Genomic DNA, 24,340 nt, shown 5'->3' with positions numbered 1-24,340 from the left:
GACAAATTTCTAGCTGCAGAATCTAATTTTGGTTGAGATGGAGGCTAGATCATTTTCTTCTTCTGCCAAAGTTAGAAGCAGTGAAAGTACTGGGAGAAATGTAAGTCAGCAAGCCAACTTTTGTGAAAAGCCCCTTTTTCATCAGAATCAACTGGAATTCAGATGCAGTTTCTTTTTACTTTTTGAGTAATGGCTTCTTCATGCCATATGGACTAGGTTGCACATAATGCCAAACCATAATTAAAACAAACTGAGGTTCATAAGCCGACAACAGGCAATGAACAAACCATAGCTAAGCTGCTGTGGTTTGGATGCTTGAATAAACCATGGCTTAATACACTATAGTTTAACAAACCATTGCTTAGCATTATGTGCAAACCAAGCCAGTGGGACTGGCTTCTGAGTCTTAGCCTTGCATGGCACAAAGTGAGCATTCTGGTGAGCTGAAATAAAACATCAACAAATCGGTTTCTCCCTCTTCTCTCTCACGAATGCGTTTTCTGTTCATGACGTTTCCCTAACCCTGACCATTTCCCTTTGCCCCCAGTGTCATCCATCCCCTTTCTTGTGTCTCTTTCCCCTGTTTACTGCTGTCTGGCATATCTATAGAGTGCAAGGGCCCAGGAGAAATTGCAGATCTGACGCAATGATGTTTTGAAAAAGGTTCTCTGGGCATGATAACCATTGGGAGCGATAAAGATAGATGCCAATTGGATTTGCTCCTCGCCACTCTTCTGGAGAGGTCAGCAGATGGCTTCGCAGACACACTTTGACCAGTAATCTGGGACAAACTCAATTTCTGTCCTCCTCATCCCCTACCTCCCACCTTTGTGTTTTACAGATGGTTTGGCTTCCTCTATGGTTGTGTTCACACTGCTCTTTACTCTGCCTCCACCATATCTATCCTGTCATTTCTTACGGAATTCTGAGTTTCGATGCGTTTCCCCTCCAAACCAGCTTTGATCCAAATTGAGAAAGAAGAACAACCTGGCTGCGTGTAAAGCAGGTAATGGATTCACAGCCTATATATTACCATCACCTTCGTGGCCTTGTTACACCTGGGAGGTAAGATTGAGCAGTATGGTTCAAGAAAAGAAATCCAAAAAGTCAGAGAGGCTATTACTGGGTGGGAAAATGGGGAAAATAGTTTTCCTAAACACACTTACTAGGAGAGTAGGCATCAGTGAACATAATAAGACATATACACAGACATACATGGGCATAGCAAGGATTTTTGTTGGGGGTGGGCAGCCCAAGTTTTTGAGCTTTTTTTCATGGGTAAATATACCCCCAAGACTTTGGTTGGGCGGCAGGCTTCTGCTAGGGGGACAGAACCTAAGTTAATTGAGTACTTTCAATGCTTTTCAATAATTTGCATGCTATAGCCATGCAGACATATTGCATGTTGAGAGTGCATAAGCCCCTCTGCCTGAGGACTAGAAACTCTGCATCATTCTGATATGTCTTCAAGTCCTTAGAAGACACGACTTATCACTTTTCTCCATGCCATAAGGACTACCAACCTGAGATGTCTGTGTACACCTATGAATTTGTGCAGGAGGAGAATTGCTCTGTGCATCTAGCATGTGTTGGACTTTAGAAGGCAACATGTTAGTTCAGGTCCCCAGAATGGAGAGATGTTTTAGCAAAAAAAAAAAAGCATGCAGAATGCCCCTCCCCCAGAAAACCCATCTTGTAAGGCAAAAAAATCATTTCATTTAGGCAATGATTGAAGTGCACACAAGAAAGCAAAAATATTCAAAGACATAATTGCCAAACATCAGAGTTACAGTACAGAGACATGGAAGATAGACTGCCCAGACGGGATTTTTTTAAGAGATCAGAAGGACAGGAAAAAGAAAATAAAAAAGATTTTACAGACCATAAAATCTCATGTTTTCAGTATGCTACCCAAACTGGCAGCAAGTGACTAGATTTCATACTCGTCGCTGTGAAGGCAGTGCTTATAGATTTCCCAATTTATTTATTTTCTTTCTAGAGCTCCTCAGGCTATGCTGAACTTCCTGGGGTATGGATGTGTGCATGCCTGCACACCGCAGACACATGGATGTGTGCATGCACACAAATGACAGCACAGTCCTATGTGTGTCCACTCAGAAGTAAGTCCCACTACGTTCAGCGGGGCTTTCTCCCAGCTAAGTACATATACAGCCTAAGTCTCCTTCCGTCTTGCTAGAATACCCTCAGATATGTTCTCTAAATGGGAAAGTGCAGCAACTAAAAACAGGCTAAGTGGAAGCATCTGCCCAATAAGAATAATCACCAGGGGGAGAAAAAGGACAAACACTAATAAGTCTGTAGGAGGAACATGTAGATACGGGAACAACATGAATTAGATAAACCAATTAATTTCTCTAAGCCATATGAATGTAATCTCCTCCCAGAGGAGATTGGCCTCTGATCTGTGGTTATTAAATCAGGACCTTTGGAGAAGAACAGAGCTTGGGAAGAGGTAGGCTGGTGGGCTGTCTCCTTCCCAGACAGCAAAAAGGGTTGATGTGATTATTTATTTCCTTTTAGATGCATTATAAGAAAACAAAACAAAACAGGCTTTCTGGTACCCATCCAAATCAGCAGGCTGCCTCCAGCATTGAAACCTACATATTCCCCTTTCCCCATGTCAACTCTATACCTCTCCCTACCAGGAAACAAACAAACCAGGGCAGAGCCCTCATCACAAACTTGGACTCTAAGAAAACTCAATTTTGCTGTCAATAAATGTGGCAAGAATGCGCACTGAGAGCCATAACCCAAACAAGAGATCTGCGGTAGGTTTCTAAAACAACAATTTGTGACAAGGCAATGAAGAATTGTAATGCTCTTGTTAGGGCTGGAGTGGTGGTGGAGGAATGCTTCAGATGTAGGGCACTTCTTTTGGTGAAGGTTTAAGGCATGAGCAGAGTCCTTGAGGAGGCAAGCGATTTATGGAGATTTCTAGGGTATGTGGTGTTTTAGAGGAGGGCCTGTCCATGCATATTCAGTTAGTAGACATTTTTGAAATAAATCTATGATGTGGCCACATGCGGAACACACTCCATACACCTTTGCTGGTGAAAAGGTTTGGTTTGGTGAAAAGTGCTAAATATATGGAAATGGAGGTTTGGCACACACAAAAAGGTTAAAACTCCGCCAAGAATGATTGTTGTTCTCATTGTAAGTGAATTGATCAAAAGGCGGACAATCTTCTTGAAATGAATGATGGATTCAGAGACAACGAGCAACAATGGTCAGCTGAGTACAGTTTTCGAGACGATCTCTCACATTTCCTACCAAACCTATTCCGCCTCCTCCAATGCCTGCAATTCATATAACTGCTCTGCATATGAATAATTGCTTTTTATCCCTCGCCCAGATTTCATTCTGCTTATGTCAAACAGGTTGTTTGGATAAATAATTCATCACAACTGCAAACTGCAATTTTTCGCACCCCTTCTACCCACATTTGAAAAGAGCGATGGCAACGTGCAAAATGTGTAAAGTCATGATCAACAATTCAGACAACCTGTTCAAGCCTCGTGGTGGCCGGGGCAGGGGGTGGGGAGGGCAAGGAGCATACTTCATCACATACAGGTTGGAAGGTTGTGTGAACTAGCTCTAGCAGTGAAACTAAGGAGATCTTTAATGGTACAAAAACTAAACAGTGTGTGACTCTGAGAAGCCAGTCATCAACTACTATTCCCTGTACGTCATCAACTTGCTGTTCACACTACATACAGTTCTCTCTCTCTCTCTCTCTCTCTCTCTCTCTCTCTCTCACACACACACACACACACACACGGGTTTACTTTCAATAAGTAGGATCTTGGTTTTCGATCCATGTTGCTTGCTTGGTAACAGCAACAGCCAATTATATCACACATGGGTGAATCAGAGATATAGTGCTCAGCTGCCAGGCACCAAATACACAGTAATCAATGTGAAGAAATCAAGTAATAGATTTTTTTCCCTAGACATTCCTTCAGAAGTTTGCTCCAGGTGTTTAGTGGTTCAGTCTTTCGTTCACACAGCAATGCTGTTAGGAGGTTGTTTGCTTAGCCAGTTAGTTCATGGATTTTACATATCGTGGTCTATGGTTCTACAGTCGCTAAGGAGAAGAAAATGCCACCAAGGAATACTCAGAAGGAAAAAGAACTAAGAACTGCACAAGTGCTTGAAAAATAAATGAAATTGTACCTTTATGTGGAAGGGAGAACACTGATGGAATGAATAAGATAATGGTGCAAAAATATAATGAATGCCATGTTCCTTCTCCCTTCCCCCGCCTCCTCATTACGCCTTTTCCCTTAGCAGGAGCGCTCGTAGACAAAGGCACTTTGCAAGTATTTTTTTAAAAACGTGCTTTTTGTTGCTATCGGTGTAATGGTTGGTGTGTTAAACGTGCTTCTATGTGCCATGCGAAAGGGGTGGGAGGGTTGGAATCAGGTAGACAAAGGCTACGTGTGTCCCTCTCCCCACTGTGTTTCAAGTCACATTTTTTATATCGCTTTACACCCCAGAGAGGGGGCAGAGATGCCACCACCTGATGAACATTGTCTCCTTCGTTTCCTTTCACCTGCAGCTATCTCCTAGTCAATGGAGCTACTGTATCATCCACACATGTGCAACAGCCACACCTCAGCTTGACCGTAGCTTCCAATTTCTAATGAAACGGAAGCTGGGTTGAGGGAAAACTCATTGGGCAACAGTGCTTCTCAAGAAACTGCAGGATACATATGGATTGTGACTAACCTTATGGGTGGTCAGCTTCAAACTCCAATAGTGGGAGCACACTGGAGCCTGGAGCAAAGGGTCAAGTGTACACAGCCAAAGAGGGGTGGGAATCCTAACCCTTCTTACCTGGGAGTGAGCCCCATTGAATTCAATGGCTCTTACATCTGAGCAGACATGAATAGGGTTGCAGTCTTAATAAGCTTAAAGGTTTGGGATGATCAGGATGTGGGATTAAGAGATGACATATATAACAGATCTAAACTTTCAGAAATGTATCTTGATACATTTTCATTGCATGGGGGCGTAGGAGCCAACTCCTAGGGGCCAAGGTCCCTTCGGATCCCCCAATAAAATATTTGAGGGGGCTGGCCTTCCACCAAGTTGATGGGCATTCAAATGGTATGTGTGAGACTGATTATGGGGACAGGGCTTACCTGCCCCCCCAATATTTTATTCAAGTTGGCACCCCTGCAAGGGGGCCTGATAGTATTGTTCATACACAAGATGTTTAAAGTCTCCATAGGGATTTATTCCCTTTGTATTATGTCAAAGAGTTCAGAGCAAAGTACATACTGCAGATCTTCCACCACCACCAGTTTATCTTCACGAAAACCCTGTGGAGGGGATTAGATTGCGAGATAGGGATTGGCCCAAAGTCACCCAGTGACCTTCATGGCTAGGTGGGGATTCGAACCTGCATCTCCCTAGTCCTAGTCTGATGTGCTAACCACTACACAACACAAACAACGCCTGACCTGTTCCACAAAAGCACAGAGAAATTACCTCAGCCAGAGGAAGCAGAGGTAGATTAACCTCCCCTCTTCAGAGATTGTAGTTACGGCCTGCAGGGCTTCTAGTGGGACATTTCTCCCCTCCTTGGTACTCCTGCCAGCAGGGCTAAAAGCTGTAACCCGAGAGTAAATCCCATTGAATTCAATGGGATAGGTGTCAAATTGAATTTGATGGGACTTATATAGACTTGCTCTGTAAAATCTAAGCAGCTTTCTTAGTGTATGGAAACGTCTTGCACCAGCAATCTTCAGATAAAAAGATCCTGCATGTAGATGTCTAACGAAGCCTTTGCAAATGTGCACTAAGGATTTACACTAAGGCTGTTTTCCATGGGCATAGCCAAGGGGGGCAGGGAGGGGCAGTGCCCCCCCAATCAATAAAAATCAATAATAATACATAGCTAACTGAGGTTCTGCCCCCCCCACAAAAGGCCTGCCTCCCCCTAACAAAAATCCTGTCTATGCCCAGGCCCTTTTCACTGGAACATAAGCTGGAGGAAAGATCCTGAGCAGCTTCTACAGGATAGGTAGGATCAGGTGTGTGTGTGTGTGTGTGTGTGTGTGTGTGTGTGTGTAATAAACCTGCCCTCCTTCCAGTGCAAGTTTATCCCTGCTTAGAAGCCTCTGTTTTGGCAAATGAAGTTGCCTCTGTGAAGTCCATAGCCCTTAATGCCCCTGTGCCCTACTCATGGAATGTGCCAGGAGTCTAAGGAATCCTGTTTCTATAGGAACCTGGTTTTGGTGAAGAGATTCGCCGGCACATGTGGCCAACAGCCACTAGGTGGCGCACTTGATTCTGGGAAATAGGCTTTAAAAAGTGGAAAGCCTCCTCTTGCTGCGCTAACAGTAAGTGGTGTTGATAGGTCAATACTATTACATCTGATTGATCAGTGTGGCACTGCCAAGACTATGGCATCCTACTGATAACAGCTTTGATCCTGTTAACAGGCAGGGTTCTTCTCCAGCTGAGCCCCAGACAGTTGTTTGCAAAGGTTGATTTGGACAATACACTTTTTGCCTGCGGAGAAACGCCTGACATAGAGGAGTACAGCAAACTGATGCGATACTGAGTTGGACTCCTGGTCCATCCAGTTCAGCATCAACTATACTGATCAGCAGAGTTTCAGGCTGGAGATATTCCCATTCTTACCTGAGAATGAACCTGAGAGCATTTGCATGCAAAACAGATGCCCCACAGATTCCTCTTAACCTTGCCAGGCATGTGCTTATGTGAGAAAACATAAATGTATGAAATGAGTCGTCAGAACTATGGACCACAATAATGCCCAAGTACTCAGTAGCACTTTCTCCCCAGCTCCCGTTGTCACAGAAGAGTTTGGATTTGATATCCCGCTTTATCACTACCCGAAGGAGTCTCAAAGCAGCTAACAATTTCCTTTCCCTTCCTCCCCCACAACAAACATTCTGTGAGGTGAGTGAGGCTGAGAGACTTCAGAGAAGTGTGAGTAGCCCAAGGTCATCCAGCAGCTGCATGTGGAGGAGTAGGGAAGTGAACCTGGTTCACCAGATTACGAGACTACCGCTCTTAACCACTACACCACACTGGCTCCCAGCAATTGCACCACACTGGCTCCCAGTAACTGCTGCAACATCCACTGCTTGCTTCACATGTTATTGTCCATCATCTGTCTGTCTGTCTATCCGTCTAGTTACTTTGTCAAATGCTTTCCCTCTCCCATTGCAATCAAAGCAAACCGAAATAATTCACAAATGAAAACAATTTGGACCTCAAAGTAAATCTAATGATCAGCAGGCAAGAAGGCTAACCAGACAACACCAATAGCAATATCTCCGTAAGTGACTGTGGGAACAGGCAAAACGACAGCAAAATATAACTGAATGGCTGAAAGCACAGTGACAGCTTCCCTCCAGAAAGAGAGGAGATATAGATAAATATGCTTGTCCATGTGAGTGCATACTATGGGAAGGTTGAGACTGCTGTGGTGGACAGACAGAGTACTCTGTGTATTCCCCACCCCTCCTTCCTAAGGCTCTCATTATAGTTTAGCTTGAGGGCCTGGCTGCTTTCTAACAGTGCTGATGTGCTTTGCAGTCACATTCAATCACTCCAACACAAAATTCATGCACAGCTAATGAAAGGATGCATCCAGTTTGGGTTTGGTGGCATCTTCATTCGCAGGGCAAATTAACCTACAGGAAAGCAGGACCTGACTCGGAGGGGCTGCAACCCAGGATCTGTGTTGCTGTCATGATGGAGAAGCCCTGCTGGTAGTCTCTCATTTGGCTGAAGCAGTGTGAGCAACTGCTTTTCCCTGGCAGGGTCTGATCACTAGGAGTATCCTATGTCAGTACTCCATCATGTCCCCTTGCCAAATATTGTGGCCAGTAAACTAAAGCAGATATTGGATTATGAGCTTTTTGTCAATACATACTTAATTCTAGCCCTTTCAACCTTGCAGATGAGAATCTTGCAATATAGAACGCTAGGTCTGGGTGAAAGGTTGGGTTTTTAACCATGCTCTTTTTTATGTTTCTGCCTGCAGCTGATCTCCAACCTCAAAGTAGCTTCCACCATAAAACACAAAAGAAAGATGGACCACATTGCCGTTTAAAACACCTGACGCAAAATAATGTATTTACTGACTTCTCTTGAGTCAGGAGCATTCAACTTTTGAGCTGCAAATAACTCTTTCTCAGAAGAAGGGCAGCTGAAGGCTTGTGTAAATGTTGTGTGTTTCAAAGATGTAGAAGGCGACTTGTGCTCCTAGTACTGTGTATGATTCACAATTCAGTTATTGCTACTGAATGTCAGTCATTGGCAAAATGTTCTTAGGGGTTTGTAGTAAGTGAAGGCTATCTGCTAAATAAAATTTAAAAACCCAAATACAATGATTTCTTTTGGAAGTACAATAAGCACCTACTTGTCAGTGCCTGTGACATCACCGATAATGAGATAATAAATTATTCCTCCCCCAAACCTCAACTGAGGTGCACAGTTATGAAACTGGTTTTAAATATGCAGAATGGTTTAGCTCATTAAAAAAAATTACCATGTACACCTGCATGGGGGGGGGCAACACCTGTCCACATAAGTGACCTGACTTCTCAGCAGTCTTAGCTGTCAGGTGGCCAAGGTTGGCACAAACACACACAAGGATGTGCCTGAATACAAATAGTTCAGCAATAGCACTGGCAGCTCTGGGTGGGTAACTCTTCCTCTCCTATAACTACAAGTGTTGCAAAATCTGGGCTGAAGTCAACAGCTAGAACTAAGACCTTCAAATTGCTCTGTAGGAAAGCAATGTTTTGTACCAGCCCTAATGCACGGCATGGAGAGAGAACATTATTAATCAATGCAAACATCATTAATAGCTCAGAGGAGATGCTTCTACATATGAACCAATGCAGTGTTCATTATGAGATAATAAACTCAACTTTATTGTGTCTCTTCATCCTCTGGGAGAACGCAGCTAATATGATGTATATGCCATCATGTGCCAGCCATGGCCTTCTGCCATTTACATTGGCCAAATGTGTTGTCGGCATGAGAATAAATGAGCACAAATCAGGCATGACAAATGGTAACAACTCAGGGAGAGCATTCGGGACAAAACTTGAAAGTAGCCACACAAAATAAATAAATGCATTAGAAACAAAAATCAAACAAAAAGACTCTGTGCAAAGCCAGATTTGACATCATCAGACAAGGGCTGAATAGGCAGCGGTCAGCAAACTTTTTCAGCAGGAGGCCAGTCCACTGTCCCTCAGACCTTGTGGGGGGCTGGACTATATTTGGGGGGGGGGGATGAACGAATTCCTATGCCCCACAAATAACCCAGAGATACATTTTAAATAAAAGCACACATTCTACTCATGTGAAAACACCAGGCAGGCCCAACAAATAACCCAGAGATGCATTTTAAATAAAAGGACACATTCTACTCATATAAAAACATGCTGATTCCCGAACCTTCCACGGGCCGGATTTAGAAGGTGAGTTGGCCGGATCTGGCCCCCAGGCCTCAGTTTGCCTACCCATGGAATAGAGGCTAAGAGCTTGTCCACACTTCTGCTCGTCCTGTGCCTAGAAAGCAGAGGCCGAAGCCATTTTCCCTTTGCCCCACTCCTTTCCCAGGGAAAACCCACTCTTTAGCTCTAAATCGGAACAAATGGCAAAGAGTGATCTTCCCTGAGGGAAAGCAGTGTGACAAGCAGAAGTGTGGCTAAGCCCTTATAGCATAAAGTTATGCATGTTTTACTTCGAAGAAAGACAGTGTTCCCTGGGGTTACCCCCAGGTAAAGTGTCCATAGGACTAGGGCTTGGGAGTGGCTAGCTTACTACAAGAAGTGATGCTATGCTGGCTGGGACTAAAGGGAGTTCTAGTCTATTTTTTGCCAGATTGTCTTTTGCCAGATCTGTACACTATTCTCTGCCAGTTCACTAGCAGCTGGTAGTGAGTCACCCTCCCCTCCCCTTTTCCACTGGACCTTGGTAGGATTTGATTCCTCATAATAGTGGATCACACCTCCCTTTGCCATTCCTCGGTCTTCTGGCCTCACTTTGCAGTAATAGCCCCTTCTCCTTTTTCTGTGCCTTATGTATGCGCCCATTAAAGATGCTCTTCATGAAGTGGTGAGATAGATGGAGGTGGGATAAACCCTGTGGTCCTTCAGATGTTATCGGGCCTCATCTCCTACCAGCCCCAGCCAGCATAACCACTGGTCAAGATTGCAATCCAGCAAAATTTGGAGCACCACCAGCTCCCCATTCCTGAAGTTGTTGGCATTTGTCTGTATCGGGAGATAAAGGAGGAATGCGCCCTTAGGGGTGAAGTCAAACTGCCGAAAGGTTGCCGCGCCTGCTGTGGTTGTAGAGACCGATACAGGAGAGACATGTTTTGTTGCAGGTGGGGCAGATGAAGGCTGCTCCAAGTGCAACATGGCATTTCTTCTCTCTGCACTCATCCCAGGGGTCATTCCTCCTCTGGTCAGTACTGTGGATGCAAGACCTGTCTATCTCCAGGAGCTGAGCTGCGATCATCTGCAAGGGATTCCCACATGCAGAGCTGTAGCTACAGGGGTAGGGCAGGGTTAGCCAGGGTTTTTTTGCCCTGGCTGAAGCCTCCCCCAGAGGGGCAGCATTGAGGCTCTCAGCCTGTGTGTGCACAAATGCACATGGTGGTTGTTTTTTGCCAAACTGAGTCTTTGACCCAGGTGAGATAAAGCCAAGTTTCACCCCTGCCCACATGGTGGAGTTGAAGTTGCCAGTCCTCATGTCATGTTTTCAAGCATCTTTGTAGTGCAGAATTGGGACTCAGCTGTATTAGTCAAAAAACAGCATTTTGAATGCGTTATAAACATGCAACACCAGATGCGCTGTACATAGAGCACAAAACTTTTCTATAAAGAAATTCCTTCCTGTAGCACCTTAAAGACCAACTAAGTTAGTTCTTGGTATGAGCTTTCGTGTGCATTCACACTTCTTCAGATACACTGAAATGGTTTTAAGTTTGGTAATGAGTTGCAATTCAGCAGCTTGGTTTTAAGTTTGGTAATGAGTTGCAATTCAGCAGCTTGGTTTTAAGTTTGGTAATGAGTTGCAATTCAGCACCAAACTTAAAACCATGGAGAGACCTAGTCTGAACAAAGACATTGGATTCTTATCTCATTATACATGACTAAGCCATTTTTCACCTTCTCACCCCTTGCCTTTTCCTGTAAGACCTATTGCAGTCATTAAGAGTCGTCAACAGGCTCATCTCAGCTATCTGCCAATCTCCCATTCCCATCACCCTTCTGAGTAATACCCCTCCCCACCTTCTCACTATATAGAAGGATCTGGCAACTTCTGTTTCAGTGTATGTGAAGAAGTGTGCATGCACACGAAAGCTCATACCAAGAACTAACTTAGTTGGTCTTTAAGGTGCTACTGGAAGGAATTTCTTTATTTTGACTATGGCAGACCAACACGGCTACCTATCTGTAACTAAAACTTTTCTATGGGATTTTACATAGCATTTCCCCCCTTTTGTTATAACAATTTTATTTATGACTTATTTATAGCATTGTCCCCCCATGTATAGATCCACCCTTGGTCTGCCAAACGGCCTGGTGCCTGAAGCCAGCTCCTCACAGGGTACATCCTTGGGATCCTTCTATCTTCCATTCTGTGGACATGACAAAGCCAGTGTAGACATCACTGAACATGCTGGGAATGTTGACTCCACCCGCAAAAGCATATACCACAACACATTGGTTAGCCTTTCAGGTGCCACCAGACCATTCTTCCCCCATCAAGTGCTGTCTACTTTAATTTTTGTAATGCCTAGGTAAGAGTGACATAGATTACCCTGTATCAATTTAACCCATCATGCAGATGAGCCCTCGCTTGGCACCTGAGATGCTGAAGATCTGCTTGCACAAAGCATGTTGCTCCACCATGCAATTACCATGATTGTGAACTCCACCTCGCCATGATTGGACAGAGGTGGCAATCATGAAGAGCTAGGAGCATCACCTCGAGACTCGAGATGGAGCGCCGAGTTGCCACTTAGTTTTAATTCAGCTTGACTGGGTGCTTTTTTGGCACTCAGCCATTCCTCTTTAGCTCTGCCTCGATGCTAAGCAATGAGCAATTTGAAATTTGCATACATTTAAATGAATTAACCTATTCAACTGTGCAATGTCTCTTGTTTGCCCCTGGGACACGGAGGGAGAGAGAGCGAGAGCGCTGGAGGCAGTTTAGCAGGAGACTTGCTCTCCAGCACATGTTTCCGCTTCCCGCAATCAGCATAGCTCGGTTCCATAATGCCTAAGAGGGCTTAGCCACACTTACTTTTCCTCTGCTCTTTCCAGGCATGGTCAGCACTTTAAGGCTCTGTGTCCGAGCACCCTTGGCGCTTTCCCCATGAAAACCCACTCTTTAAAGCTCCATCAGAGCAAACGGCAATCCGCAGAAAATCCAAATTGCCGTTTGTTCCAGTTGAGCTTTAAAGAGTAGGTTTTCATAGGGAAAGTTTAGGGGTGGAGAGACCCACACTTGGACATGGAACTTTTAAGCTGTACCTGTGCATGGAAACAGATATAAAAAGAAAATATCAACACTTTAGTCTCTACAGAAAACACGTATCAATGCAGAGAGTGTACTAATCTGTGTAACATTAATTTGGAAAAAACAAGTTTTTTATTTGTAAGAAAAGGGAAAACATTTTTAAGGTAAGTGTGGATAAGCCCTGGCTCTTTCTTTAGGCAAGAATAACACCTGAAGGGCAATGTTCCCATCATCAAGAACATAAGAGCTTCACTGCATCAGGGCAATGGGTCACCTAATACTGGGGGGGGGGGCAACCCAAATCCCACGTGTGTAGGAGGAGTGACATTATTCATTGCTGAGGGGATACACTCTGTACATGATCAGAGGTACTCTTTTAAAGCCAATGTTTCACTTAGTCCATAACTGAGTGCTGAAGCAGGTTATGGAAAGTCAGATCTGGAGCTAAGCTCTAGTGAGCCTTGACCAAGCTGAGCCTGGAGCAAAGGTCACTGCTTTGAATTGCCACTAAAGAACAAGGTCAAGGGATGCCAAGAGGCCATGGGAAGTCAGGTTCCTGGAGCCAGTGAGAAAATTTGCCCCAAACCCAGAGATGGTCTGAGTGAGAATCATTCCAGCCCAATTGCCAGCCCCACACTGCTTATCTCTGCTTGCCAAAAAGCACTAAAAGGGTAAAGATCTAAAGGGATTAGTTCTGTCATGTTAAACTGCTGGCTGTAATGCAGGTTTCAGCATTTAGAACTAAACCCCTGAGGATGGAGCCAGAAATGGAAGGGAGGGAAGGTGGGAGAGAGAGAGAGAGAGAGAGAGAGAGAGAGGAAGCAGGAGGATGGAGCGATGGCAGGATGAAGAGTGAGGGGGAGGAGGCCGGAATGATAAACAGATATTTATGCTTATGAAGCATGTGCCTCGCAGAGAGAGAGAGAGGCTATGCAGTCAGGGATGGTTTTCAGCGATAATAGCTTTATCTAATAGTCGTTAATTAGTTACTGAGTCACGGCACCCGGTTTACATTTAGCAAGCGATTGTTCTAGCTGACAGATGTACACCCCTTCGAGAGTGTGAACAGAGCACTCTTGTGCATGCCAGTAAGTACCTCCTAGGCACCTTAGAAATGTCTTGGGATAGAGAAGCAGCTCAGTGCTGCTCAGAGACAGGGATGGATCTACTATGAAACTAATGAAAGAGGTTCCAAGTGTCCCTATTTTCCAGGAACAGTCCTGGATTTACAGAAGCCATCCTGGTTTCTGATTTGATCCCGGAATGTCCTACTTTTCCTTAGGACGTCCCTATTTCCATTGGAGAAATGTTGGAGGGTATGGAGTTATGAACCAAAAAGGTGAGTAACTATGCAACCTCTAGAAGACATCTGAAGGCAGCCCTGTATAGGGAAGTTTTTTAAAATAATATTTAATGTTTTATTATGTTATTATATATGCTGAAAGCCACCAAGAGTGGCTAGGGCAACCCAGTCAGATGGATGGGTTATGTATAAACAAACAAGCAAGCAAACAAACAAACAAACACTATTATTATTATTATTATTATTATTATTATTATTATTATTATTATTATTATTATTGAATAGGACATCCCTCTTTGTATCGGAGAAATGTTGGAGCGTATGTAATGAAGCTTAAGCTTCAAGGGCCCCAGAAGTGACTTTAGTCTACACTGCTTAAAAGGTTTGCTTTAAAAGGTGCACCATGCATGTATATAACATTTCCCTAATTTTCATCCCCACATCAGAGAATACTTGGAAGGGACTACAAGGATCATCTAGTCCAACCTTCTGCAATGTAGGAATATTTCACCCCATGTGGGACTTGAACTCATGGTCTACCAACTGACCTGTTACTCAAAAACTATAAGGCATAGGATTTTTTCTATTCACACTGGTGACTTTGACATGTGAGATAATCCAGTACAGCAATTTTAATCAAAATTGAAGATGTAGTAGCTTCATGGCAGCATCCCTTGCTGCTGGCCGCTCCTGCCAGAGGTAGATCACATGATGCTCTCCAGCTAATGTGACTCCAATTCCCATCACCCCTGACCACTGGCCATGTGAACTGAGGCTGATGGGAGTTGGAGTCCAACAGCTTCTGGAGGGCACCATATTGGCTGGCCCCGGTTTATATGCATACTTCTTTTAACTTCGAAACAATACAAAATCTAGCAAAAAAACAAGAAAGCAAACAAACAAAACTATGCCAGCCCCATTTATCAGAGGCAAAATTGTGCACATGAGCATTGATCTTTCAAACAGAACCAAGGTAAAGGTAAAGGTAAAGGGACCCCTGACCATTAGGTCCAGTTGTGACCGACTCTGGGGTTGCGGTGCTCATCTCGCTTTATTGGCCGAGGGAGCCGGTGTTTGTCCAAAGACAGCTTCCAGGTCATGTGGCCAGTATAACTAAGCCGCTTCTGGCGAACCAGAGAAGCGCACGGAAATGCCGTTTACCTTCCCACCAGAGAGGTACCTATTTATCTACTTGCACTTTGACGTGCTTTCGAACTGCTAGGTTGGCAGGAGCAGGGACCGAACAACGGGAGCTCACCCCGTCACGGGAATTCGAACCGCCGACCTTCTGATCGGCAAGTCCTAGGCTCTATGGTTTAACCCACAGCAGAACCAAGGCAGACACTTAATCCAAGGAAAAGCAGCTTTGGGAGAGGCCAACATGAAGCAGAGAACCGGTGAGGAAGGCGGGGCTTAACTCATTGCCCTCCTGAAACATCCTCTGCCTCAGCCACTTCCTTTCCCCTCTATCACATGCAAGTGGTGATCAGGGAGAAACAATGGCCAAGGCTAAGGTCTGAAAATCACAGCATTAAACTGGATTTATAAAATGACAGATTTGTAAATGGCTACAAATTATACAATACACACACACACAAACTTGATCGTCATCAAAGATGCCCCCAGTAAAAAATGATCACAACCTAAGGAGCACTTATGCTATGCGTGAGTGAACATTTCCTGAGCAGTAAGTTTGAATTCTACTTGATCAACTTTGTAAGCAGATGGCTGGGGAGCTGCTGAATAATGGTCAGATCTTTACCCAGGTCTTATTGCACCTCAGCTTTCCCTTTGTACAACCAACTGGGACTGTGATGATCTGGAGTTTAACACGATGATCCTGCACTTGCTTGGCCCTCCAGGTTTCCAGCTGAAAAGCACCCAACTCCATTTGGGGAGTTGGCAACGCTACTTTCTCTTACTTGGTATGTGTGTTGCTGTGTCTGTCACCTAGGCAACAATAAGAAGGCACTGGTCAACCTTCCCTGGAGAGTTGTCAGAAATTGTATTCTTTCTGGGATTCCTGATTTAAATGCTAATAAGTTAGTTAGCAAGCAGGAATTTGTTTACTAAGCTCCAGGAGCAAGTTGTCATTCATGTTTAATTGACCCAGGGGTCTATAGGTGTGGAAATACGATCATTATCCAGGTAGCAATCTTAAAAAAATGAACTCTGTCTCAGCATCTATGTTTGAGAGAGACAAAGCCTGGCTGGAGCTGCTCCAGAGCCTATGCTGGTGTAAAGGATCTAAATAGTGGGACTGAAATGAAGCACTCTCAGACAGTGCATAAAAGAAAGGTAGCCATGCTGGGTTTTGAAGTTCAGACAATTCAGACACAAGTCTTGAATTGACTTGGCATTAACACCCCAGCCCCAAAGTGAAGAAAGGCATCTGCCTAAGCAATTCGTGATGTTAAGCATATTTTTAATTGACTGCCTGTGAATTCGACTCTGTGCCTCTCTAGAAGGACATTTAAAAAGCCCTGGATCATACCAAATGCCCAGCAAGTTCAGCACCCTATTTTCCAACCAAAAAGACCCCGAAGAAGCTTATAAACAGGGAATGGAGACAATCACCCTCTCCCGCTGTTGCTCTTCAGCAGCTCACGTTCCTGGGACTGACGGCTCTGCTGTCATGTCTGGATTAAATCTCAGTTAGTTGGCCCATGTCTGGTCTGTTACCAAATCCAAGTACTGGTTCAGGAACTCAACAGCCTGCCTGTGATATGTAGAAAATTGATGTCATCCATGTACACCCCAAATCTCCCAGTTGTTTCGTGTAGATATTAAACAGCATGGAGACAAAGTGGAAATGTACAGGGTGTCAGTCAGCAGTCCCCTGGTGCTCCTTTCTGAAACCTGCCCTCTTTAAAGGACTACAACCAGAAGAATACAGTGAACCCAGGTTCCATCCTGGCCCAGCAGTCCAGCAGGATGTCCCTGATGATGAAACCCATCTAGCAGAACCAGCTTCCCTGTCAACTTCTTGGCTTCAATCATCCTCCAGGCTAGAGCGCGGCTTGGCTGGAGATGTCAGGCTACTGCTTGCAACAGGAATGGTCAATATCCTTAATGCTTCAATCCAAATGAGACAACACACCTATTTATATAGCTTAGACTAGCGCATCACCTATTCAGGCTGGCTGTAGAGCATCAGGACTCTCCACAGTCACATTCTTCCTCTGATCCCATTTGGAGCACATTGTCCATACCAACCATGTCTCTGTTTCCAACATATCTCAGAGAGGCTGAGGTCCTCAACCAGTGTTTGGATTGGGCAATGGACTGATGTGGGCAAACAAGATTTAATTCAGACATTACATCTCTTCTGTACCCTCCACTGCATACTATAAGCCCTTTCATTGCCCCCTGATTCAGCCTTCTGTGCATTCTTGCAACAGCAACATTATTCTTTGGCTGGAAGACAGGCAGCGAAATGCAAAAGCTAGCTTCAAGTCTTCCTCCTCTCTTCTGCCATTGTTATGGCAGGGGTCTTGTGCTAAGTTAGGTAGACATTTCCCAAATACATTTTGGAAAGGTGGATCATCTTCAGGGTGGCTTCAGAAACATATTTGTCAGGAATGGCTGCACAAGAACTGCATGGGAGATATTTTTTAATGTATTTATTTATTACATTTATATATCACTTTTATCTTCCAAGGAGCTCAAAGTGGGGCACATGGTTCTCCTTCTCCCCGTTTCTTCCTGTGAGGTAGGTTAGGCTAAGAGATAGTGACTGGCCCAAGGTCACTCAATGAACTTCATGGCTGATTGGGATTTGAACCCTGGTCTCCAAGGTCATAGTCCAACACTCTAACCATTACACCACACTGGCTCTCATATGTAATTTAAGAGGTAGGATAAGGATTTGCCCTCTTACCCATTCTTATGCTGAACCAAATCCTCAACAACGATCTCTAACAAAGAAATGCCAACTCACAGCCAACAAACTACAATTCCCAGAATTCCTTGGGAACAGGGAGGAGCCAATAAGGTTAAAGCTTTATAAAAGTGATGTTTTTGTTGACTTGTTCACTATAACTCACAGTATAGGTTTGATGTAGGGATAAAGTTGGATAACCCCATACTTGCTGATGAGTCAGGTTGCAAATATGATAAATGTTTAGTTCTTTCCTGTCCAGAATACTGCCAATGGAAGTATAGTTGTATATTGTATATGTTGCAACTTCCTTCTGGAGAACAGACATGTGAATACCAGGGGACACATCTTTTCATAGACTTAGTAATAACTCTGTGGCAGGGTAGACTGTGCAGAATGACTTATGAGCCTGTTTTGCAGGAACCTCATTCCAATTCCATAGCTGACAGTAAAGCTGTAATTTAATATATTTCTCTTGAAGTAATATTGCAATTCGATAGAATCAAGACTTATGTTTAAGGACTCCTGTTGGAAAGAGACAATTTGTTTAAATGATGCCAAGTTGATTGACATAAGCCTTCATATCAGTCTGCACAGGGAGCTCCCAAAGAACTCGAGCAGGAAAGATGTTTGGAGGACGTACGGCACGAGTGTGACATTGCCACTAGTACAGCTCGCTTGTAATCATATTTACTCAGATGCAAGTCTCGTGGGTTCCAACAGCATTTGCTCTCAAGGCCAAACTACACATTATGTTAAATGCACAATTGCACCCAGCATGCCTGGATGTTGTTGGTTAAATTTAAGCCATGGGGAGATCAGGGTCAGGGGACTTCACTGTGCAGAAGGGGTTATTTTTCTTTACCCCTTTGCCAAGATCCCAATGAAAATCACCCTCCCTCCTCTGCTCCTTCAATAGTGGCTTCCCTCCAGTGCCAAATAGCAACTTAATCAGTATTTATTTATTTACTTAGTGTTTATGAACTGCCACCTCATGTAAAATACTCAACTGCAGAAGCTCAGTATGGGGAAAAGGGTTAACCTTCCTCCCTTGCTCCCTCAGTCCTAATCACACTCATTGTAGCTGCTATGTAATGAAAAACACAGCCAGACATATTGAAACAGAAGAATGGGTGACAGCAGAGCATGATGGAATGGTGGGTGGAGTCAGAATGAGTGGCCTGTCACTAGCAACAGAGAACAAGTCTGCTCTATCCTCCGTGTGACAGCTCTTCATGTATTTTAAGAACACTATGATGTCTCTCCTCCCCACAGCCTTAATCTTTCCTTCTCCAAGGAGGACTGGCCCTACCATTAAGCAGAGTGAGCAGTTGCTTCAGGTGGCAGATGTTGTGGAGAGGCAGTAGCAGCCACCACCCTCAGTCATTTCTCCATAGTCTCCTGCCTGTTCTCCTCTTTTGGAATACAGAGCTGTATCTGCCATGGGGCCTGTCTTAGTGCCACTATACTAGCTGGCTATGTTCACACATGCAGTGGAGGATGCAATTCCACAACCAGCGTTAAAGTTAAGATGTAGCTGCCAGTCCAGCTTGGCACGGGCGGGAGGGGGTGACAACCATCTTGTCCTTTGCCTCAGGTGGCAAAATGCTTGGTGACAGGTGGAGAAAGTCACTTGAGAAAGACAGGGGAAGAGTGGCAATTGAGACAGAGGCAGGAGAGAGAAGGAAGGAGGGAGGGAGGCAGAGAAGGAAGGAGGAGGAGGAGGAGGAGGAGGAGGAGAGGCAAAGGGGAAAATGAGGGTTAAAGAGGAGCACCAGGTATGCTACATCAGGATAGTAGAACTATTTTGCTATTCTGTATTAAATGATCACTTGCACTGATGGTTGTTTCCCATAAAATAAATGCATGTACCGATTTTCAAATGCACGCATGTGTTGTGCTCTGGGGGATTGTAGGTTAGGAGATCTCCTCCCACACGCTGACTTTGAACTACACAGCGAAGAAAATAAATAGTCCTGCTTCCCTCCGCAAATCAGTAGGTAGTGGCAAGAGCTTATTTGAGGGAGGATTAAGGAATGCCTTGACTCAGCAGGCCAGCTGAGTGACTGACCTAGTGACACATGTCACACATGATCACACGTCTAATTTTAAGTGCGCTTTGGCTCCTTGGCTTCATACTTAACAGCAATTTCCCGGGAGGAACACAACACAACACAGCACAACACAACACAACACAACACAACACAACACAGCCTGCTCCATTTAGAATAGGGTGGGATGGAAACCACAGCACATTACCATAGTACATTATTTCCTCGACATTATGACTCTTTATGAAACTTATTCAATTAATCCTTTGATTGTGTTAGGTTAGATTTGCGTTAGCAATTATTATCATTATTATCAGCAGCAGAAGCAGGGGCATTAGCATGACAGTAGCTTCCCATTTTTAAAGACAATGCTTCTACAGTAATGACAACCTCGTGTATCTTGGGGTGGAATATTTTTTATTTTAATCGACACTTTACGTAATGCGTTGATTTTATTTGGCTGTTACCTTGGGGTCGTTACCAGGGTTTCTGATGGTGGCAGGGCTCACTTCAGCTCAGTGCCGAAACCAGTTTTGAACAAAAGGTTTCCTCCTGCAAATCTGTGGAGCAAAGTCCAAAGTGCCTCTGGGCATATGCAGAGGGCTCTCTCCTGCTCGTAGTCAGTCATGTTTGATTAGAGAAAAGAAGGGCTTTGACTCCAGCCAGGCGGGAGCCCCAGCACTGCTTTGCTAGAGATTCGGCTCTTGATCTTTATCTTTCTCAAGCCTTCAGGATTTGATTGGTTTATAAATCTAATAATAATAATACTTGGCATGTCTGCTGCACCCTTTGAGTGCTCCAAGTGCTCCTTATGCATGGCTTCAGTCCTTTTGAGCAGTGAGTATTGCTATACCCACATTGCTGTAGCTGAGAGAACATTGCGCTGAAAGAACAGCCCTTTTGGATCAGATCAGCGCTCCATGTAGTCCAGCATTCTCCTTCCCACAGTTGTCAACGCCTAAATGTCTCTGGGAATGCACAAGCAAAGCATGAAGGCAGTGGCCTTCCAACATTCAGTCGCACAGAAACATGGAACTCAGAGGTTCTGTATAGCCATCAAGGTGAATAGCCATAGATGAACCTCTCCTTCATCAGCAGTAGCAGACCGGACAAGGCTTCCTCTAAAGAATCCTGGGACCTGAGGTTTGTTAAAGGTGCTGAAAGTTGTCAGGACACCAGACCCTCCAAGTGTTCCTATTTCCCAGGGACATCCTTGATTTACAGAAGCCGTCCTGGTTTCTGATTTGATCCCAGAATGTCCTGCTTTCCCTTAGATGTCTCTATTTTCATTGGAGAAATGTTGGAGGGTATGGAGTTATCCAACCCCAAAGCCGTCTGAAGGCAATCCTGTACAGAGAGGTGTTTTTTAAAATGTTTAATGCTTTATTATGGTTTTTTTTTATATGTTGGAAGCTGCTCAGAGTGGCTGGCGCAACCCAGTAAGAAGTGTGGGGTATAAATAGTAACAATTATCATTATGGAGTGGGACGTCCCTATTTTCATTAGAGAAATGTTGGAGGGTATGGGAGACCCCTATTCCCTTCACGGACCTACTGTTCTCAGAGAGGTTTTCCTTCTTCCCAGGGAACTCTGGGAAACGTTGCTCTGATGGAGTGACTTGCTTGACACCCTGTAACTCTCCAGATGTTACTGGGCTCCAGTATGGCCATCTGCAGCCCATCGACATCTGGAAGACCACAGTGGGTGGAGGAGGCCCTTATTCATTGCCCTAAGCTCATTAGAAGAAAGGTCAGAGACAAGTGAAATAAATTAAATAAAATTAATGGTGCCCCTGTTACTTACTTCCTAGTCCTAATCTGTTTTACCTCATAAAGAACACTAGAAAAACCCAGCTACCAGTCATTCTGGGCAGTTTACCCATAATTTCCCAAAGAAAAACTGTTGCTGGCACCCTCTGTGCTACTGCCCACTAAGGCAGTGTTTCCCAACCTTTTTTGGGCAAAGGCACACTTGTTTGATGAAAAAAATCTCGAGGCACACCACCATTACAGCCCCGTGACGTCAGCGCGCAGCGTCACGCGGGGAGGGACGCACGAAAGTGTAAGTTTCAATTTTTTTCCCTCCCCCTTGCCGGGGAACCTCCAAGCTTTGGGGGTGGGGGGGGGGAGGAGGCAGCAAAGCGAGGCAGGAAGGAGAGCGCGGCTTGGCTGGGTGAGCTTTGGCAGGGGCAGGGAATGAGAGCCGCGAGGCGGGCGCTGCGGACGGAGGCGCTGCCCGCCGAGCTCGCAGGCAGCCAGGCAGGCAGACGGCGAGAGCCCCGCACTGGGCGGCCTCTCCTCGCCGCCGCCGCCCCGCCTCTTGCCGCCCGACTTGCCCGCCTCCCTCCAGGCAACATCTCGCGGCACACTAGTGTGCCGCGGAACAGTGGTTGGGAAACACTGCACTAAGGAACTTTAAGTATAGTTATGGAATCCACTCCCACAAGGGGCAGTGATGGCCACCAACTTGAATGGCTTCAAAAGCAGATTAGACCAAAAAAAGACAACCAAACAAGCACAGATTGGACATGTTCATGTAGGAGAAGGACATCAATGGCTACTAGCTATTATGGCTATATTACATATCCACTGTTGAATGCCAGCTGCTGGAAACTTCAGGAGGAAAGAGTGGTGTGGCATTCAGGTCCTGTTGTGGGCTTCCCATAGATTTCTGGTTGGCCACTGTGAGAACAGGATGCTGGACCAGATGATCCATTGGCCTGATCCTGCAGGCTCTTCTCATGTTCTTACCTTTCTTGCTATTCAAACAACAATTCATTTAAATCTGTGAAAACAGATTTCTGTGTTCACCCAAAAGCTTTGCTAGCGGAGCGGCTTCTGCAGGACACCCCCCCCCCACAAAAGCACACACACTTTCTGCCCAGTGTGGGTTTGGCATGAATGAAATCAGATTTTAATTATCAGTGGTGGAGCCTTTCACTGGTAGTTCCTAGAACCCCGGAGGCATTGAAGGTGCCGTGTGATTCCGGGACTCAGAACAGCAACTTCTGTCTTCATGCACACAAGCAATTATCCACAGTGTCCTTTTCAAAGGCTCTGCCCTGCACATTTGTATCCATCAGTCTATCGTGTAGGATCCCCTCCCACGCTCAGCACCATAGTCATTAGGAGCAAGCAATGAGAAAATGGAGAGCTGCTGACGCTCGGGAGAATTGTGGATGAAGATGCTACAGAAATGAAATAGGCACTGAGGTTCTCACAGAAAAAAAGTATCACAAAATAATACTCTCATAGAGTTGGAAGGAGCCTTGAAGGGCATGTGGTGCAAGCCCTGCAATGCAGGAATCTTTTTTGCCCAGCGTGGGGCTGGAACCCATGGCTCCGAGTTTAAGAATCTACTCTGGGGATATTTGCAGAAGTCATGAATGTGGTGCCCTCCAGATGTTTTGGATTACCTCTCACACCCACTTCAGTCAGCATGGTCCATGGTCAGAGATGCTGGGAGTCATAGCCCATAACATACATGGGCCACCTGCCATACAGAGACTGGGCTGTATTCAACCAAATTTGGCTCAAAGTAAACTCACTGAAATAAATGGACAAAATAAAAAAATTCCTTCCAGTAGCACCTTAAAGACCAACTAAGTTAGTTCTTGGTATGAGCTTTCGTGTGCATGCACACTTCTTTCGTGCATGCACACGAAAGCTCATACCAAGAACTAACTTAGTTGGTCTTTAAGGTGCTACTGGAAGGAATTTTTTTATTTTGACTATGGCAGACCAACACGGCTACCTATCTACTACTGAAATAAATGGGCCTAAGTAAATCACTTGGTGGTGCTGTGGTCTAAAGCACTGAGCCTAGGGCTTGCAGATCGGAATGTCGGCAGTTCGAATCCCCACGACGGGGTGAGCTCCCGTTGCTCAGTCCCAGCTCCTGCCAACCTAGCAGTTTATGTCAAAGTGCAAGTAGATAAATAGGTACTGCTCCAGCGGGAAGGTAAATGGTGATTCCATGCGCTGCTCTGGTTTCACCAGAAGAGTCTTAGTCATGCTAGCCACATGACCCGGAAAAACTGTCTGCAGACAAATGCTGGCTCCCTCGGCCTGTAAAGCGAGATGAGTGCCGCAACCCCAGAGTCATTCGCGACTGGACTTAACTGTCAGAGGTAGCATAGCTAGGTCAGCTCGGAAGGGGACATCTGTGTGTTTCATATGCAGCATTCCCATTACAATACATGGAAGATGTGAGAAGGGAAGGACTGGACCCCAATGCTGTGTATTATAAATGGAAAAAGTGTCCTGGAAACATGGTCATCCTTCGCAATTGATACAGTGCTCAGGTATCAGAGTAAGAAATATCTTGTGGTATAACTGACCTATCTGCTTTCCCTAAACAATATCTACATAGAATTGAAAAGCTGTTTTTTAAATGAATTGTACACCAAGGGTGGCTTGCAATCATTTACATCTACATTAAAAAAATATAATCTTCACAGCCTGATTACCTATTCATTTCCCAGTTGTAGCATTGTGTACAGTATAGAAAGACTCAGAAGTCAGTCCCTTTGCAGCATACTTCTGTGTAAAT

At 44.8% G+C, this 24,340-nt stretch overlaps 2 protein-coding genes across 6 annotated transcripts in view; one reads left to right on the top strand and one right to left on the bottom strand.

Moving 5' to 3' along the window:
* Positions 1 to 8,481, top strand: part of MDK (midkine) — a 38,286-nt gene extending 29,805 nt beyond the window's left edge. For all 4 annotated transcript variants that reach the window (XM_081166795.1, XM_081166797.1, XM_081166796.1 and 1 more), the window contains one exon: positions 8,048 to 8,481. The gene's annotated coding sequence lies outside the window, so the exon portion shown is untranslated. The remainder of the gene's footprint in view (positions 1 to 8,047) is intronic.
* The window catches only part of CHRM4 (cholinergic receptor muscarinic 4), a 48,468-nt gene that overhangs the window by 7,720 nt on the left and 16,408 nt on the right, over positions 1 to 24,340 (bottom strand). The gene's annotated exons all lie outside the window — the stretch shown is intronic.

The sequence above is a fragment of the Podarcis bocagei genome, assembly GCF_964188305.1.
Source record: "Podarcis bocagei genome assembly, chromosome: 1".
Lineage (NCBI taxonomy): Eukaryota > Metazoa > Chordata > Lepidosauria > Squamata > Lacertidae > Podarcis > Podarcis bocagei.
The sequence above is the reverse complement of the archived record's forward strand: the minus strand, read 5'-3'. Positions and strand labels throughout refer to the sequence as shown.